Below are 8750 nucleotides of genomic sequence, written 5' to 3' on the forward strand. Positions count from 1 at the left end.
CGCACGCGAAGCTGCGAAAACTAGCTCCATATAAAGGGTTCTCGAGGAGCTGCACCAAACATGTGCTTATATAGAAAGATAAATGCTAAAGTATAGAATCAAAGAACCGGATATTGCGCTCGTGTTCCTGAAAACCTAAACTTGACGCCACAATTGCAGCACTACATACTGCGTTCTACAGGCGGAGCTATATTGAGTATAGTGGGTGCGACCGCCTCGCAGCAAAAATAGAAAGACAATGATAAGAGTTAAATTTTTACCATATTTACACCGTTATTTCGAACAGGGTGCATAAGGCAAGCACACCTCTCTTTTTCTTGGATTTGCTTTAGTTGTGTTCATGCGTAGTCAGCAACGAACTCGCCCCAAATTTGAGTCATGGGCCGTTGACTCGTTAATCCAATGGCCAAGTCAATCACTTCTCTGATAATGAGATCTTAGTGAAGCTGCTATAGAGGACCATGCCCAGCTCTTACCAAGATTGGCGTCTTAAACCTCTGCTAACTCTCTTTGCTGACAGCAACAGAAACATTGATCATATATCTTCAAGATTCCAAGAGCTCTAAACCTCACGGCACATTCTCTTGCCACACAGGCCAAAAAGTTGCATAGCTTCCGCACTCAGTTTGTATGTAATAGTGCTTCTCATGGAAACTACTGTCCTGTCAAGGAAGCACTTCAGTTTGTATCTTGGGATCAACTTGATCTCCTCTACGTACAATGTTGCTAATTTTAATATCAAAAGGGCGGGTGGTCACTGGTCAGAGATGCTCCAATAACAATGTGAACAGGTTCACATCGTTTTCGACCAGTGACCAGTGACCAGCCTCTACCGCTGGGCGCAACGTGCCTCCTCGGGTGCAACGTGCACAGCCTCTACCGCTGGGCGCGCGCTCCTACGCAGTCATTTCCGCTTGTCGTTAGCACCCGAGGAGGCAAGGAGGGAGGAGAACGACAACGCATGACCTTGGATGCATCGATGCCCAATCGAAGCCTTGGGATGCATGGATGCCCAATCGAAGCATCCCAAAGAGAAGGAGCTGTGAAAGCTTGATGTTTCGGCTCCTCTAGCTCCAGCAAGCCTCTCTTAGTTTGAGTTTAGGAGCTTCACATGTGGAGTTGTTTGCAATGCCCCTGTTTGGTAGGGTTGCGTTTAAAGCTAGTCTCACACTGTCTCAAGAAGCGCTTCCAAACATGGTCTAAATCCGTCTCAATTATCTATGTATCCAAACAACATAGGTCTAAACTTTAGTCGTCTACTTTCTATGTTCCAAAATTAAGTAAATTCTGGAGTTCAAACTTTGTTCTCAGGGTAAGTGTAATTTTAGCTCTAGGCTCACGTATGTATAGTGAGTAGATTTACCTTTATAGTTTCCAAACTGCGATCAATATATATCATGACACTTTTTATAGGGTTATATACATTATTTTTCTCTAACACTAATTTCTTAAATAAAATTTAAATATACTTTTTTGGGGGGCGAAGAGAGTAAACTTTAGTCAATTATTAGTCAGCTAAATTTTCAGATCCATGTTTTTCCTAAAAAAATCGGATCCAAACATATCCATGTTTTTCCTAAAAAAATCGGATCCAAACAGGCCCGGAGCTAGAAGTTTTTTTTGAAATGGAGTTGCTCTCATAGTCTCATGTGCCTAGCGGGCTGAACCTTCTGTTTCCCCTGCCTAGCTGCGGACCCAAGGTGGGTCTGTTTCGGCTAGAGTACACAAAGCTAGACGCTCCCGCTGTTCCGCGCCGCCGCCCGCCGCTCGGGTCCTTACGCAAGACCGTGCCGTGCATCTGTGGATCCAACTCAAGCCACACCACGCCTGGATCGGCTCCCGTCTCGCCAGCCTAGGACAATGGCGGACATATTTTTGTAACATTGGATGTACATAATATTTTTTTAAAAAATTTCTTAATACTATGTCTAATAAATGTATGTTAACAACAATACATACGACATTATTAATAGTTTTTAAAATTTTCACCCCCTACTTTTCACTGCACTCTAACCGATCTCCTAAATTTTTCCTACTTTACACTGTATTGTCATAGGCCTTGTTCATCGACCCCACTTATCAGCTTTACGGAAAGAGATAAAGGAGGAATAGGGGAAAGGATGAAAGGCTCCTACATCTGAGAGTTCAGGAGAGAGAAATGAGAGTCTCAGTTTTCATGTGTTTGAGCTCTCAAAATGGAATGAGGCCTTGCAGTGGCTCGGATGGAGTTACACTTATGACTATTATTTATGGTGGCTTGTTATGGATGTGAACGGAACATATCAATGGACATGCCTATTTATACCTGCTCATGGTCACTATGGTATTACAAAAATATTTATATATTTTTTTCTAATACTTATCTATTTCTTAAATATTTTTAGCATACAAGAATATCTAGACCTAGAGTATCCTAGTTTTTGCTATGAAACATGATAAACATGTCTCATGTATACTCATTTTTTATCTATAAAGTTCCACAAATATGCGTCGCTATCCTTAATGCTAGCATTTAATGTATACTATGTCCATTAGTCGTGTATGATACTATCTTTAAATCTTTTATGCTTTGCCATCCTAGCCTCCTATCCTAGTGACAAGTTCTGCTCTTCCTTCATCTCGTACATTTTTTATGTGAACACCACTCCTTTGGATACACATGATGCTCCTCAAATTTGTTAACAAAAACATGGGATGGCACACTTCACATGTGGATCCATCTGTCAGCTTATGGTCTTTCTATTTTCTTTCTTCTCTCTCCTTAGTTGGTTCTTCCTACTCCCGATCCATCCGTAGAGGGCAGAGACTGTCTCCTCTCCCCTTGTGGCCGAGCTCGCCTATAGGGTCAAGATGGCGGACTAGAGGGGGTGAATAGTCCTTTCTAAAAATTAATTACGCCGACAAACCGAAACAATGCGAAATTAAAACTATCAGTCTAGCCAACACTACACCCCTCTATCTAAGTTCACAAGCAACTTATAAAGATCTTAATTAGGCAATAAAGGTGCTGGGCTAACTAGAGCTCACCTAACCAAATTCTAGAAGCAACGTCACACAAACCTATGCAACTAGTACTTTAAGCACCAAAGGAGCTCCTACACAAACTAGAAGCAAAGGCACAAAGCTCCTAAGTTCACTAACAATGCTCAATAACAAGGCTACACAAGCCAAATTAGATAGCACAAACTATTTAGGTACACAAACTAAGCAATGTGACTAAAAAGGCTACTCAAACCAATTAGTCACGCAAAAGAGCTAATTTACTATCAAAGTAAACTAGCTACACAAGGGAGCTACTTCTAAGCTACACAAACAAGATGGTAACTAGCAAGCTACACAAGCTAACTAATTACAACAGCAACTACACAAGCACAATATATATGAAAGTAAATACAAGCTTGTGTATGGGAAATGCAAACCAACGGGACAAACAATGTTGACACGGTGATTTTTCTCCCGAGGTTCACGTACTTGCCAACACGCTAATCCCCGTTGTGTCGACTGCTCACTTGGTGATTCGACGGCTAATAGGTGTTTCACAAACCTAGCCCACACGTTGGGCACCACAAGAACCTACCCCAAAAGTGAGAGTAGCTCAATGACATGCTCTACTAGAGTTGCTCTTCGCGGCTCCTGCGGGGCGAGCACAACACCCCTCACAAGCTCTTCTCCGGAGCACCGCACAATCACCACGCGGGCTTCACAATAGAGACCTCAATCCACCAAGCCATCTAGGTGATGGCAATCATCAAGAGTAACAAGAAATCCTCCAATCACAAAGATTTCCTAGTACCACCAAATGCAATCCTCAAATGCACACACACTAGGCTCTCAATCCCTCACTCAAATTAGCACCAAGCTTGAGAGGGAGAGGAAGGGGAAGATGTGGATCTTCAATCTCTCATCCACACCTACAAAGGGCACTCAATCTCTCATAAATATTTTGCACAAAGCATGGAGAGAGAGGGGAGGAAGAACCCTAACTCTTGAACTCAAGAATAGGGAAAGGTTGGAGGAGGAACAAAGGGAGGGAGAGACCCAGCCTTATCCCCTCATGAGCCAGCCTCCCGACCATTGTAGCTAAGGATCCCATTCCCGCACTGGAATATCTAGGCAACGGCGTAGAATTTCTTGTGTAGACGCTCCTCTCCCGACCGTTGGCGTGGATTGGATTTCCGCACTAGAAATTCCAGCCGATGGCTTGGAAATTCTCAGGCGCACGCTCCATAGACCAGGTGCACCTTCCACACTGGAAATTCTAGCTCGGGCCAACTAAATTTCCAACTAATTATGCCAAACAAACAGAGCACCTCTAACTGGAATAATTAGCACTATGAGCAAGAAATTCTAGTTAGACTTTACAACAGACCCAAAACAAGTGCTATCTCTTCCCAAAAAGCACCAAACCAAATTTAGCACTTGATATAGCTTTTCATAAAGAATTTTCCTAGGCTTTCTCATGCACCTTACCACGTCACTAAGCGCAATGCATATGCAAATAAAACTCACACTTAGTGGCACTAGATAATCGTTGCAACTAAAAGATTTCCACTCTTTATAGTACGGCTATCTATCCTAAATCTGGTCAAGCACTTCTCTACTTAACTTAGACTGGTTAAATGAAATGTCCTATAGTTATACCTTTGCCTTGCGCATTTCATTCCATCTCCTCCAATGTTGATGCAGCATATGCACCAACAATATCACAAATGATATGATTCGTTTCATATCATCATGTGACCTTATTGGTTCATCGATCTTGACCTCACTTGCTCTTCACCGTTGCCTTGGTCCATCGGCGCCAAGTCTTGCTCAAGGTTCCCTGCCATGTGGTTTATCGCTTCAAAGCCTCCGACTTGCCCTTCATTCTTGCAACCGGTCCATCAAGCCAAGCCTCATCTTGATCTTCTCCACCTAGTCATATGACTCCATGTCATGTCTCATATGCAATGAGCTCCTTCATGACATGTTTGAGCATTTCAACATATCCAAGCCATTTCCACCTCCATGGCATGTGTTGCTCACACAAGTGTACATATGGACTAATCACCGTGTATCTCACATAAACACATATTAGTCCACCTAGGTTGTCACTCAATTACTAAAACCAAACAAGGGACCTTTCATCGCCCCAATGTTCCACATGGCACTCGCCTAGGCGCGCTTACGCGCTAGTCAGAGGGGCACCACCTTGCCTAAGGGGGTAGACGGAGAATAGGCGGTGTGCCCCAGATCCAGGGCCGCGCTGCTTGAGGGAGGGATGACAGGTGGTGGCGGAGGTGACATGCTTAGAGGAGGTGGCCGACAAGGCGAGGCGCAGTCCGAGGTCTTCCTCCTACGTGCATACATGGCGATCCTTGTTGATTTGCTTGCTGACCGATGAGATCTCGTCGTCTGGGCACTTGGGCTAAATTCGGGCGTACAGCATGTCATGCATGCACGGGCGTGCGAATTTTGCCTTGGTTAAATATCTTGCATGGCCCCCGTACATTCTTCTTGTTTGCTCGTGATGGAACGATGCTCTGGCCGAATCTTCATGGTGCTGTAGAGTAGACTAGACGCATGCTTGACTAGGATTATTTTTTAGGCAGCTGGGCCCGATAGTAATCACCAATCATTATGCACGTATCGAACTGGAGTAGGACTCCTATGCATGTTCGGTCGGAGTAGGATGCCTGTATTCCCGTGCGGATGCAGCTCGGCGTGTTCGTCGAAGCCAAGTGGGACCGACAGGATGACCCACGACCTCTCTATTTGCATGGCTGAGACCATGCTCGATGCTAAGAAGGCCTCAATCGACCACCTGGAGATCCTAGACCTCGAGACTCCGCGCAAGAACATCAAGTCAAAGGAGCACAAGGTGATCCAGCTGGTCGATGGTGACTCCAGCAAAACGGCCCTTATCGGGGCTAACCTGGATCCCAAATAGGAAGACGCGCTCGTCGGGTTCTTGAGGAGCAACATGGATGTGTTCGCATGGAAACCTACCAACATGCCCGGTGTACCTCGGAACTTGATCGAGCACTCCTTAAATGTCAACAGCAAGGCCAAACCAATCAAGCAGAAGCTATGACGTTTCGCTCACGACAAAAAGGAGGCGATTAGGGTAGAAGTCACACGGCTTTTGGCAGCCGGATTTATTAAAGAAGTGTATCATCCAGAGTGGTTAGCCAACCCGGTTCTTGTACGCAAAAAGAATAATGAATGGAGAATGTGCGTTGATTACACTGATCTCAACAAACACTGCCCTAAGGACCCCTTCGGCTTACCTCGCATAGACGAGGTCGTAGATTCAACCACCAGTTGCGAGCTGCTTTCCTTTCTCGATTGCTAATCTGGTTATCACCAGATCGCTCTCAAAAAGGACGATCAGATCAAGACGTCTTTCATCACGCCTTTCGGCGCCTACTGCTACACGACTATGTCGTTCGGGCTCAAGAACGCCGGGGCTACATACCAACGCGCCATTTAGGCCTGCCTCGCAGATGAGATAAAAGATGACCTAGTAGAGGCCTATGTGGATGATGTAGTTGTCAAAACCAAGGAAGCACATACCCTTGTTGACAACCTCAAACGTACCTTCACGGCCCTCAATACATTCCAATGGAAGTTAAACCCAAAGAAGTGCATCTTTGGTGTTCCTTCTGGTATATTGCTAGGCAACGTCGTCAGTTACGATGGCATACGCCATAATTCAGAGAAAGTCAAAGTTGTCTTAGACATGAAGCCCCCTAAAAAGGTGAAGGATGTTCAAAAGCTTACCGGATGCATGGCCGCTCTAAGCCGTTTCATATCAAGATTAGGAGAAAAAGGGCTACCATTTTTTAAACTGTTCAAAGCATCTGAGAAGTTTGAGTGGTCGGAAGAAGCAGACGCTGCCTTCACGTAGCTAAAACATTACCTTACATCACCTCCAGTCCTCACTGCTCCTAGAGAAGATGAAACCCTCCTACTTTACATTGCAGCAACCAATCGGGTGGTCTCCACTACCATGGTGGTCGAGCGCGACGAGCCGGGCCATGCCTATAAGGTACAGCGGCCAATTTATTTCGTTAGTGAGGTACTCAATGAATCTAAGACTAGGTACCCATAGATTTAGAAACTGCTCTACGCCATACTGATAACATCCCGAAAGTTGAGACATTACTTTGACGGATATCGTGTGGTGGTCATGACCGAGTACCCTTTGGGGGACATCATTCGCAATAAGGATATGAACGGGCGCATCGTCAAATGGGCAATGGAGCTATGCCCCTTCTCCTTGGAATTCGCAAGCCATACTACAATCAAGTCTCAGGCACTCGTCGATTTCATCGTCGAGTGGACAGACTTAAGCACGCCTGACTCTCCGGGATCCGACGAATATTGGACGATGTACTTCGACGGCTCTCTCAACATTGACGGTGCAGGAGCAGGGGTTCTTTTCATGTCACCATCCAAGGAGCAGCTCTGATACGTGCTCAGGATTTATTTCCCAGCATCTAATAACACCGCCGAGTATGAAGCATGCCTGCATGGTTTATGCATTGCGGTTGAGCTTGATGTCAAACGTCTCTATGTCTATGGAGACTCGGCTCTAGTCATGAACCAACTCAACAAGGACTAGGACACGACCAGTGAAAAGAGGGACGCATACTGCAAATCGATAAGAAAGCTAGAAGGCAGGTTCTATGGCATCGAGTACATACACGTGGTCTGGGACAAGAACCAAGCAGCGGATGCGCTGTCAAAGTTAGGATCATCTCGAGCCAAAATCCCACATGAGTATTCATCCAAGACCTGCTCATGCCTTCCATCAAAGAGGAAGATTCCACGGTTGACAAAGCTCTAGACCAGTAATTGGTGGCTACGGTTCCGGCGCCAAGCACAACCGAGCCGCCTCTGACCACTCATGAGCCAGACTAGAGAGTACCCTTCATCAAGTACTTAACAGATGGCAGCAGTTATACTGATCGGACAGAAAATAAGCGCCTAATGCGTCGCAGTAAGCAGTATCTGCTCATTGATGGCAAGTTATGGCGCAAAAACGCAAAGGAAGAAATCTTGATGAAGTGTATAACCCAGGAAGAAGGCGAACATCTCCTGGACCAAATCCACTCTAGCTCCTGCGGCAACCATGCGGCCTCAAGAACACTGGTCGGTAAGGCTTTCCGAGCAGGGTTTTATTGGCCATCAGCAGTAGCCGACGCAGAGAAGCTAGTCCGCCACTGCGAGGGTTGTCAGTTCTTCGCCAAAAGAATCCACGTACCAGCACACGAGATCCTGATGATACCAGCCTCTTGGCCCTTTGCATGCTGGGGACTGGATATGATCAGGCCCTTCAAACTGGCTCCTAGGAAATTTACATGTGTTTTTGTGCTAATTGACAAATTTTCTAAGTGGATAGAATACATGCCTTTGGTACAGGCATCTTCAAAAAAGGCTGTCATGTTCCTCGACCAGGTCATCCACCGTTTCGGCATACCCAACAACATCATCACCGATCTGGGTACTCAGTTCACTGGGAACGCTTTTTGGGACTTCTGCGATGAAAGGAGCATAGTAGTAAAATACGTCTCGGTGGCGCACCCTAGAGCTAATGGACAAGTCGAGCGGGCAAATGGCATGATCTTTGACGCATTGAATAAGAGGATGTACATAGAAAATGACAAAGCCCCCGGAAGATGGCTCAAGGAGTTACCAGCCATGGTCTGGGGCCTCCGAACTCAGCCTAGTCGTAACACCGGCGTCTCACCATACCTTATGGTTTA

This window comes from Miscanthus floridulus, chromosome 6 (assembly GCF_019320115.1).
Source record: "Miscanthus floridulus cultivar M001 chromosome 6, ASM1932011v1, whole genome shotgun sequence".
Lineage (NCBI taxonomy): Eukaryota > Viridiplantae > Streptophyta > Magnoliopsida > Poales > Poaceae > Miscanthus > Miscanthus floridulus.